The sequence below is a fragment of the Pinus tabuliformis genome, chromosome 7 (genome assembly GCF_031772625.1).
Source record: "Pinus tabuliformis cultivar Carrire ecotype Pingquan chromosome 7, CPIR1, whole genome shotgun sequence".
NCBI lineage: Eukaryota > Viridiplantae > Streptophyta > Pinopsida > Pinales > Pinaceae > Pinus > Pinus tabuliformis.
The window spans coordinates 1,799,688,482-1,799,700,362 of NC_142293.1; the positions used below are offsets into that span (position 1 = coordinate 1,799,688,482).

Below are 11,881 nucleotides of genomic sequence, written 5' to 3' on the forward strand. Positions count from 1 at the left end.
CCGTTTCCGAAGATAATATAGACACACGCACCAGCACATGAGTCTGTAATACCTACATTAATTAACTGAGATCATACTTAAGTGATTTTCAAATCAATGGTATTTGAGTATCTGGAGGAACTTGATCAAGACACTTACAATCTATTCGAATATAAACAATATACACTTAGGGTAAATGCAAGATTAAAAATAATTTACCATCAATTAATTTACGAAGTTTGTGATAAATGTCAAGTTCTAAATAGTTCAACAGTGACCTAAAACAATTCGCAGGAAACATTTTTTTTCTTTCTGAATTTAAAACTAATTTTTCATGCCAAAATATATATCTATATCTATATCTATATATGTATATAAAACTGGTTTTTACACTTCTCACTTTTATATGGAAAAATACTTAATCTAATTTTACTTTTTTCACGGGTCTATTTTACGTTGATATATATATATATATATATATATATATATATATATATATATATATATATATATATATATATATATATATATATATGTATGTATATATATCTATATATATATATATATATATATATATAGAACTGGTCCTTACACTTCTCACCTTTATATGGAAAAATACTTAATCTAATTTTACTTTTTTGACAAGTCTATTTTTCATTGAAAATAAATTTTGAAGAGCATTTGGATGAAATTTTTGAAAGATAATAGGTTTTGCATATTTATGAATTTGTGTCTCTTCCAATAGAGCTTAAACTTAGGAATATATTGAATGTATGCTGTGTGTTATGATCTTGTATATTAATTAAGTTTTGGTGGCAAGATTATACCAAAATTTGAATCCGAACATTATACTAAAGCTTTTAGGCCCTTTTTCTGCATTTGACCGTGGTTAAAAAGCTACAGTGTCATTATGTTTTCTTTGCCCATGCAGACCGTATCACTCTTCTTTAATCTACTCTGTGTATGCATTTCAATGCTTTGCCTGGTTTGTGCGTTTGCGTCTGCTGTGCACGGTTTGTGCATGGATGTTAATGTACTCTGTGTTTGTTATTGGAACAATTTTTTGTTGTTAATGAAGAAGGGAAACGAGATTGATTCCTGGAAATCCATTCATTTGGGTTTAGGTAACCAGTGGTAGAACTCCCCGGCCATGCTAAGAGCATGCTTGCCTAATAGGTATAGAAATACTCTTAATCCTTGAGCTTTGCCCGGTCAAAATCATAAATTTGGTCAGAAATCCATAGCAATAGTCTTCGGTGCATTAACTACATATGCGCTTTTAAAGCTCCACCACTTTCTTGAAGATCATCCTCCACATTCTGATGAGATCTTCCTCCACATAAATCTTTTTATGTGAATTGTTTTGACTCTTAATATTGGTCAAGTAATTTTTTATTTTTTTACTTTTAAGATCCTAAAGTCCAGTGAAACCAAACTCAAGAAACCCATCCAACATTTTTGAATGAATGATGAATGTGAAAAATGAAAAGCATTTTTGGTTTTTGTTTGAATTTAAAGCAGATCATATATAAATATTTCGACTTTTTGTGACCTGTGTTTAAAGTTGCAAAATAATGTTGAGTCTAAAAGTTTTTAAAGAATATATTTTTACTAAATTTTTATGGTCATTCACAAATTATAATATATTGAATTTGAGATATTACAATATGGTAATAATATTTTGTCAGTTATAAAAATATTTTATACTAATGTACAATTTGGTCATACAACAAGATTCTTGTAAATACAACATCAATATTTTTATTATCAAAAATTACTAAACAACTTGCATAAATTTTGGTGGGCATTAGCCATAGTAAATCCGCATATTGACATTTTTACTCAAAGTTAAATTTTGCAAAAAAAAAAATGCATAAATAATGCTTCTTTACCTGAATGCAAATAATATCTCAAATAGCTCTTGCACTATTCTAGTCATTTACGCTTCTTGGTTGTGCTAGTTTGACATTGTGAGAACCATTACATTATTTTCATTATTTAATTATTTTTCCATATAAATAATGGAATTTATTATTATATATGATTTCATTATTAATACTTGTTCTTAGATATCTTATATACCAAAGTACAACATTATGTCATATCATACACTTCTAGCTATATAAGCACTTATATATTATATCATTATTGTAAGCCCAAATTAATTATTGCTCCGAATTGGTATCCATATCATACATGCATGTAATATAATAATTACCCTCTTCCAGTGGTATGTTATATAACATAATATTTACCTATGCTTATTATTAATATTAGGGTTTTTGGTACTTCCATTATTAAAATCATAAAACATTAGAAACTGCTTGATTTACAATTTAAAGACACCTGGTATCAGGAGGTTAACAAAAGTTTGAGGGAGGATGAAATGAGGGTCACAAATTATGAAGAATGATCCCTTGATAATGATGGGCTACTACGATTTTGGGGAAGGATATATGTACCACCAAATGAAGATATACGCCAGTTAATCTTGAATGAAGCACATCGTGTAGTATACATGGCACACCATGGTGTTAAGAAGATGAGTGTGGACCTAAAACCACTCTTCTTTTGGAAAGGGATAAAGAAGGACATCATGAATTGGGTAGCAAGATGCTTAGAGTGTCAACGAGTAAAAGCTAAACATAGACATCCAACAAGGTTATTGAAACCCCATGAGATACCAAAATCTAAATGGGAAGTTACATCAATGGACTTCATTGTGGGACTACAATGACCTCAAGAAGACATGATTCCACATTTGTAGTGGTGGACATGTTGACCAAGAGCGCCCATTTCATACTAGTTAAGACTACATATAAGGCACCAAAAATAGGCAGAGTTTTTATTGATGAGATTATGAGACTGCATGGAGTGCCTAGGAAGCTCATATTTGATAGGGAAGCAGTGTTTACAAGAAGGTTTTGGACCAGTTTCCAAGAAGCCCTGGGAACCCAGTTGAACTTCAACACTAGTTATCACCCTGAGACAGATGGGCAGATAGAGAGGACTAATCAAATCCTTGAAGACATGCTTCAGATGTATGTGATGGACCAACAAAAGGGATGGGAGGAGTTTTTACCACTTGTGGAATTTGCTTACAATAATAGTTATTAGAGTTCCATCAAGATGGCACCATTTGAGTTCTTATACGGAAGACCTTGCAAAACACCTCTTAGTTGGGTCCGACTAGAGAACCGAGTATTAATAGGACCAGAAGTAGTGCAAGATATGGAAGAACAAATGACTATGATTAGGGAGAGGCTAAAGGAAACATAAGATCGACAAAAGAGCTATGTTGATGCTCATCGGGTAGACCGAAGTTATGAATTGGGAGATAGGGTGTTCCTGAGAGTAAGGCCCCAAAATAAGCTCTAAGATTTGGAATGAGAGAAAAATTGTCTCCACGGTTTGTGGGACCTTTTGAAATCTTAGAAAGGAAAGGGTTGGTGGCATATAGGCTTGCCTTACCTCCATCCTTAGCATGCATGCATGAGGTGTTTCATATTTATGTTTTACGCCATTATATTTTAGATCCTTCACATGTTATTGACTTTGGCCATTTGCAGGTTTTGGTCAAGGGAACAATAATGGCCGAACCAGTTCACATACTGGAACAGTGAACTTTGCAGATTAGATGATGGTTAGTAGACCAAGTTAAGGTCTACTGAGACAATTATAGTCTTAGTTTAGCTACTTGGGAGGACACCAAGGAGAGGCATCACCATTTTCCTTACCTATTACAAGGACTTCGAGACGAAGTCTATTATTGAGAGGGGGTGTATGTAGTGCCCCACTCTAGTTGACTGACAGTGATATGAGGTTAACATTTATTTAGCCCTAAGGCCCACACTTTATTATTTGAGGACCTCAGGTTGAGGACCCGAACACATGAATTTATTTATTGGTTGTGATATTAGTGGTTGTGATGTTTATGTATGATCTCCATTGATATTATGATGAAGATAGCATTAATGGTTATGCATGTTCTCTATTTATATTCTGATGATTATGGTATAAATGCTTATGTTTGTTATCTATTTGATGTTATGATGATGATATCCATGATGGATGTGTCCCCTATGTTACCTACTTACATTAGTTCTGGTTCACAATGAACAGTGATGTGAATGACCAGGTGATGGTAATAATGCTATTATGACAATAACTAATGCTAAGAAACCTTGTTACTCATTATTATTGAGTATGGCAGGAAACCACCAGAGGCACTCGCACATGAAGAGTTGAAGACACTTGGTTTGATGAAAATTTATATTATTTTATCTTTGAAATTCTAAGTCAATTTTGGAGCCTGCTATATATGTTTATCTATATTTTGATGAAATGTTAATGGTTGCAGGCACATATTAGTTGCTTGGCCGAATGAATCACATATGGGTGATGGGGTTGTACAAGTAGATGGAACTACATGGGAGGGGTGGGATAGTGTCCCTGATCTCACCCACTAGCACTCCCACCATGACTTGGGCTAGAAAGGTTGAAACACCTTCACCTTGAAGATCACGATGCCATGAGGGCAGGTCCTAAATTTGGGTCGCTCATGAGGATTTTACCGAGGGGCGCACATCAAGGCAGATTCCTTGATCCCCGACACCATTAGTCTCACTATAGCAGACAACATAAGAGACGATAGTGGTCTATGACATTGCACCTATACTTTCCCCTCGTAGTCACTGAATGCTTGAAGGGCAAGTGGTGTGGCACCCTTGGAACTTCAAGGGAATTTCTTAAAGGGCACGACCAACTTGGCACCCTTGGCATCACAAATAAACTATTAGGCATGGCACCCTTGGAACTTCAAGGGAAGTTCTTGAAGGGCACGACCAAACTTGGCACCCTTGGAATCATTAAAAATAAATTAATTGATAAATATAATCAAGAAATGAAAACTAGGTAAATTTACATCAAGGGTAAATGATGTTAGAAACCGAGGTAATTAAATAAAAAATAAAACTTGGGTTAAGAGGATCATAGGAAGAAATAAAATAGGTTACCTTAAAAACTCTACCCTTCCCATGTTGGAAAATATTAGGTAGATTATGTAGTTTAATTAGGTAAAAGGAGAAAGAGGGACATAATTGTAAGGATAAAGATTAATCTTAAACTAGTTAAACCTAATTAAGAGAAGAGGAAGGTGAATTAAAATAAGAATAATATATTAAATTTAGAGAAATGTAGAGAACCTCCATGTGGCAACAACCAACAAAAGAATATCCATCTAAGAGATAACTTGAGTTAAATTAGGGAATAGATAGGGGATCAAATATTGACTCATTAATTGACTTTAGTAATGAACACCAATTAAGGAATAAAAAGGGGGATCAAGAGGCAACTAGGAGAAGAAATAGGAATTTTGTTGAGGTGAGAAAAATATTTGTTTTAAATTAAAATTTAAGTAAATAATTTTGGAGACACTTGATGAGAGAGTGACACATGGGTGGGTGAATAATCAAACTATGGAATTATAAAAAAATAATTAATTATGCATGACATGCCAAGTGTCACCTATGAGGGCTACTATAAAAGAAGGGGAAAGCCATGGGAGAAGGGACTTTTTTTGGGAACACTATTGTTGGATGGATGAAACTATGTTAGAGCAGTGATTATGAAACTATAGTGAGTTTGGTGAGGTAGAGGATTTTAGAGAGGGGACTCTTGAGCCAAGGAGTGCTCTCCTCTACTAGCTATTGCATTCCTCTATTGTAAAACCCCATTGCAGCTTGGGGGTCTGCGGGGAAGAAGAGTACCCAAGGAGTAGGCTGGGAGGTTAAGTGGTGGGTCATCGCATTCGGATCAAGTACATCGTCATTCACTCTCGGAAGTGACCGGCAACAAGCGAAGACAAGTAAAGGCAAATCAAGTGGAGTGGAGTCTCTGGTGAACGGTACATATGTGTTGCAATATTATTTTGTATGATTTCTTTATGGCCTTAGTTAAATATATGTAAATTTTATGATATGTTAAGTGAAATGACATTCAAGAATATGTTAGACAGTGCTAAATAAATTTGAAATCCCAATGTTGTTCTCATCTAGTTGTATTTAACTGTCTATATATATATGGATGGTCCCTACATATGTCAATGCTTCGGTTTCTATTTTGCATTTCACAATGGATGTTGAGACGTACACCTTCATGCTTCTATGTCTATTTTGCATTTGGAAATGGATGCGTTTACATGTTTATGCTTCGGTCTCTAGTTTGCATTTGACAATGGATGTGTCCAATGTACTTCTACTTCTTCAATATTATTGTAAAATAGTAAATAAAACATAGGTAGAAAATAAAATAAGTTTTAAAATAAATAATCATAGGGAAAAAATTATTTATTAAATTTATCATTTTAAATTAATTGTTTTTATAATTTTATGATTTTTTAATTTTATTTATATTAATGTTTATTTGAGATAGTTTAAGTGGCGATGGGGTGGAAGGAGATCTAGGGTTTGAATTTTGTGCTACTCTTTTTCAAGTGAATAATGGATATGTAAACTCCAAAATGTGAGAGTCCTACTAAACTTACAAAAAAACCAATATTTATTTAATTAACAATATTTAAATTAATAAAATATTATTAATAAATAATAATAATAATATTTAGTTAATTTTTACTATTATTTATCAATTATAATTAACTAATAATTAATGAATTATTTAATTATTTTTTTTAATGATGATGATTAACTTCCACTAAAATTAATGTGGTTTATTAGACTTCAAAAAAAATTCTAATTATCTATCAAACCTCAAAAATTATTAAATTAATTAATTAATTATTTAATGATTTAATTAATAAATAAATGAATTATTTAATTAATAATTTTTTCAATCAATTAATAATAATGAATAAATTTATGATTAATAATATTTATTAATTAATAATACTATTAAATTTAATTAAAAATAAAAATATTAATTAATAATAATAATAATTATATATTTTTAGTTTATATTTATAATAACTACTATGGTTCTGCTAGTATTATAAATTAAAGTGATAGAATAAATAATTTGTTAAACCATTATGTTGGATGATACATTACATCTTTTCCATTATTATTATGTTGGATATTACATTCTAACCCAATATTAATAATCTAAATATAAACTACTATGATTGTGGTAGTATTATAAACTAAAGTGATAGAATAAATGATGTGTTAAACAATTATGTTGGATAATACATTACATCTTTTTCATTATTATTATGTTGGATGTACATTCTAATCCAACATTAATAATAATTATTATTACTATTATAATTTTATATGAATTTTACATTATTAAAATATTAAACTTAACTAATTTGATACGGAAATATTTAACCAGATTGATTGAGAAGTATTTATAGAAGTAAACTATTTTATAAAATTTAATTATTGGAAAACATCTTAATATTATAATTTTATTAATTTCTGAAAACACGATGCTCGGAATGTCAACAAACACGATAACGTTTTTTTTTCAGAGAGAAATTCTCATATGGCCGAAGCCTACAGATATTTTACATCAATACGGCCGAAGCCAGCAGAATTTACGGCCGAAGCCAGCAGAATTTACGGCCGCAGCCAGCAGATTACGGCATAGCCGTTACAATTCGCCCAACGAAGAAGCCACAGAGAACGCCGCCGCAGGATTCGAACACGGCTGGGGGCGAAAGCCAACCGCCCAGCCGTCGTATCATAACCCTTAAAAAAACCCAAAAAATTAAATAACCGCAATTAAATAAAATAAAAAACCATAAATATATTTTTCGTAGGGTTAAAAAGATAAAATTATAGTGAACGATGTAAACAACCAGCGCCATTAAATAATATTAAGAACATGAAATTATCAATAATATTAATATCATATTGTATGAAGTATGGTTGGAATTCTAAAACTTTTTGTTTATTAAAATAACAGTTTTACAAAATAATCAAATATTTTTAGTAAATCAAATTTTGAGAAATGATTAAAAAATATTATTACAAATATTCAAAATATTCTTCGGAAAAGATCAAAATGAATATTGTTTATATTTAATAAGGAAAAATTAAAAATGCTATCTCACATCCATATATTTATGGATAGTTGATTTGTTTCAAAATTCACATTTGTTTTTAAAATGTTGAAGTTGTTTGGTGTTACGTATTTATGTCATAAGGTGTTTTTCTTTGAAAACAACTCACCCTGTTGTCACTGTATACGATTTGGGACTGTTGATTTTGTGTTAGACATTGAAACATTATTAGACGTCTAATACAACTTTTAGTTGGTTATGGTGAGTTTTAGTTAGTTAGGGTTATGTTAATTGCCAAAATTGCATATTTCGAGTTCAGAGAAATGGTAGACATATAAAATTTTGGATCTCAATAGACTATGACAACGATCCTTGGGTAGTTGAAGAACTCAAAGCCACACTGCTCTTCAATAGACTGTGACAACGATCCATGGGTAGTTGAAGAACTCAAAGCCACACCACTCTTCCAGACTCTACTCACCACTTTTCCATGGAATACTCTCATGGTAACTAATTACTATTCGTATGTTTATCTTTGTGTAATGTAAGATTGAGTTTTCATTGGTTCAGGGATTACTGCAACTTCTAGCATTACCTTGGTTGGGTTATGCCTCAGCAGAAACAATGGATTCACTCCAACCGACATTAGTTAGACTAGGTTCAAATCCCGGGCCAAGAAAAAGGAGAGCTTTTTGTTCAAAAGCTCAGTAGCATGATTGCTACTCACCAGTGTCCCTAATGGAGCTGAGATCCTTGCAGATGTGAGCAAATTCTTGAGATGGCATCCTCACAATGGCATGCTACTTTGACTCTGGAATGCCCAGATGCTTGTTGTCATTGCCCATTAAACTTCATTTCGAAATTCGAAATCTTTTCCTAGTCTGAACCCACAAAAAGACAAAATCCATCAATTATAAAACTTAAAAGGAAAATGAAAGATTTAATGATTGAAAAAAAATTGACACACTAGGTATATTTAGGTCACTTCAACTTACTAGGGCTTTCGAAAATGAAGGTAACATTGTCACCCTCATCGTCAGCCTTGATAGTGATGATGTCATCGTTGCCGGTGCACTTGAGCATCTTGGATTGAGGTTCATCCCCATGGACATGTTTCGGTCACAATGATAGTGCTCGAAGCAGTCAGGTCTGAACAACAGGGAAACAAGCGCAACATGGCTCAAGTCCATGGCATACAGGGAAAAGCACGTGGTTGAGCAATCAAAGTTAGCATCGATGACAAGGTCCTTTATGGACTCCAACACCTTCTTCAGAAGACTCCCCTACACAAGCCTTAGTTCTGACATTGTTACAGTGAACACAAAATCTAAGAGAAGAGGACTCCATCCCTTGTGACAGAGCTTGAGAGAAGATGTAATTCATTCTGAGAGAAGAAAGATGGCTTGCGAGCAAGTGTGGATGTGTGTTTGTAGACTGAAATGGTGGGAACTCTGCTCTATTTTCCTGCCAAAATGATAACATTACACTATATGTGACCAAGGCATCTACCAAAGACAAATGCCAACTCGTCTGTGTTTGTGGATAGGTGGAAGGACATCAAGTCCTATGATCTTGGTTGTCTGCTGTTATTTTTTGGTGCCTAAAATGTCAATTAATGTTTGTAAGTGGCAATTTTGTGAGAGTATTTTTGCACATTGAAGTGGATGGTCTACACCTGCTATAGAATTTTTAGAGTCTATAGAATTTGATGGTGCAACATGATTTTCTAGTTGATATATTTGGTAGGCTTTGCCAAAGTAGTGGCATGTACATTTTGCAAAAATTTAAAGGATGGAAATCCATTGTTTTTCCATGTAGCTTCACTTTATTGATTAGGTGGAAAGGAATTTTGAGACACTCCAATTTGTGCATACTTTTGTTCTAAACTGCAATATCAGTCTCTTGTGATGTCCTTAAGGCTAATATGCTCTAAAGGGATTTACCTAAAACCATAAGTGGCCTTAGATTTTGGATATTTTTATTTATGAAAGTGAATTTATTTTATAATTTTGTTAGTTTGATGAGATTTTTTCTCATTGAAGGGCTAGGATAATCTTCTGTTTTCATGTCATGTTTAGCTTGAGTTTGAACTGTGTGGAAGGCTTTTCGAAAGACTTATATGAAATTGAAACTGGAAACGTTGTTGGAAAGGATTAGTATACATAACATTGAAGGATAAGTATTGACAATGATTGTTTTAACCATTAATGTCATACATGTTTCATCAGTACCATTTTAATGGATACCAACTATTGCATAACTGAATGTTCAGTATTATGTTCTACTGCACTAGGTAAGGACTGTAAAGATAGAAAGGGGCATGCAATCATTTATTAAATTTCTGCCATTTATAATAATGTTGTGCTTCCTAATGGATGTAATACATTCAGTACCATTCTTACAACTACGAACTATTGCATGAGTATAAGTTGAGCATGTGATTCCATTACACTGGTAAGGACTGTGATAATAGAGGGGTAATGTGATTGTTTAGTGAATTTTTGTACATAATGATGGTCCTTTGTTTCTTAATGGGTGTAATGTAGACGAGGACAATACCACTTGAAGGTCTATCCATGCCTCTCAGGATTTTCCTATTTAGCATTCCAATATCTAGATTCGTAAAGTGTTAATACCAGGATTTGTGAGATTTTTTGGGAAATAGATATTGTGAAGGGAACTGTTGACTGTATTTGTTTTGTTTACTTTCATGGAAAGGATTATTACAACTGCTTAGATAGTCGGTGTATTTAATTGGGATGCATCGATAATGATCTTCATTCTAATGGTTGTTTTTTCATAACTATATCAATTTTGTAAACTACAGAGACAAGAATCACACATTTATGTCATTAGATATTTTTTAATAATACAAGCTGGATAGGCAAATGTTTGGCTTGTAGCTAGATGTACATTTGAGGAGTTTGATATCTTATGTTATGAACAGTATATTTTTAACAACAAAATGTTTTCTAGCTTATGTTCTGTCATTGGTTCTTCATTAATTATTAGGAATAATTCTTTGTTTCACAGACATTCATGAAAGGGTGGAGGGATTCTGCAACAAAATCCATGCCCTTCTTCAGTCTTTGTGATATGTGCGAGTTGTTCAATGAGTGGAGTGCATATGGTGCTGGAGTACCGATAGTGTTGAATGGAAGTGACACTATTATGCAATATTGTGTACCATCTCTTTCTTCCTTTCAGATTTACACTCACCCTTCTGGACCTAGTATCGGAACTAAGAAGATTAACCAATTCACCATTTATTCTAATAGCTAGTCATGTCGAAGGAAGGTTCCCTAGTATTTTGTAAATTTGACCACAACTGAATGCTTTTGTATAATAATAAAAATAATATGGTAAATAAGGCATAATATACACTGTAGCTCCTCTTGTTTAATAATTTAGCTCTTATTGTTTAACAATTTTTTTGGTGAAATCTATATTTGCAAACGATTCTGCTCTAATGCTTCTCTGGACCATGAAAATATGACATGTTTAGGTGGCTCTCTATTTCAGTAGTGTCATATCTGATACAAGATTTTTCCTATCACAATTCAGTGTTAATGCATGTCTTTCATTGGAGCAATATTATTAAAATCTTTATCAACATTTGGACACGTGATTCACGCTAGCTCAGCTGAGTCCTGAGCATGCTCTGCTTTTTATTCCAAGTGCCATGGTGAGGAGAGTGATGCAAGTGATGGTGATTATAGAGACACAGGTAGTGAAGGTAGTAGTAGTAGTGATTAAGCAGAGCGAGACTCAAAATATTGTGGGGCAATGAACTAGATAAATTCCAACGCATTTGATTGTAATTTAGATTAGTGTTAAAGATTGAAATTGCATCACTGATAAACGATTTTTATATAAATG

General features: G+C 32.8%; 1 pseudogene; it reads right to left on the bottom strand.

Moving 5' to 3' along the window:
- Positions 1-8,721: 8,721 nt before the first annotated feature.
- LOC149255545 (DNA sliding clamp PCNA-like) lies at positions 8,722-9,309 on the bottom strand (annotated as a pseudogene).
- Between the last annotated feature and the right edge of the window lie 2,572 nt (positions 9,310-11,881).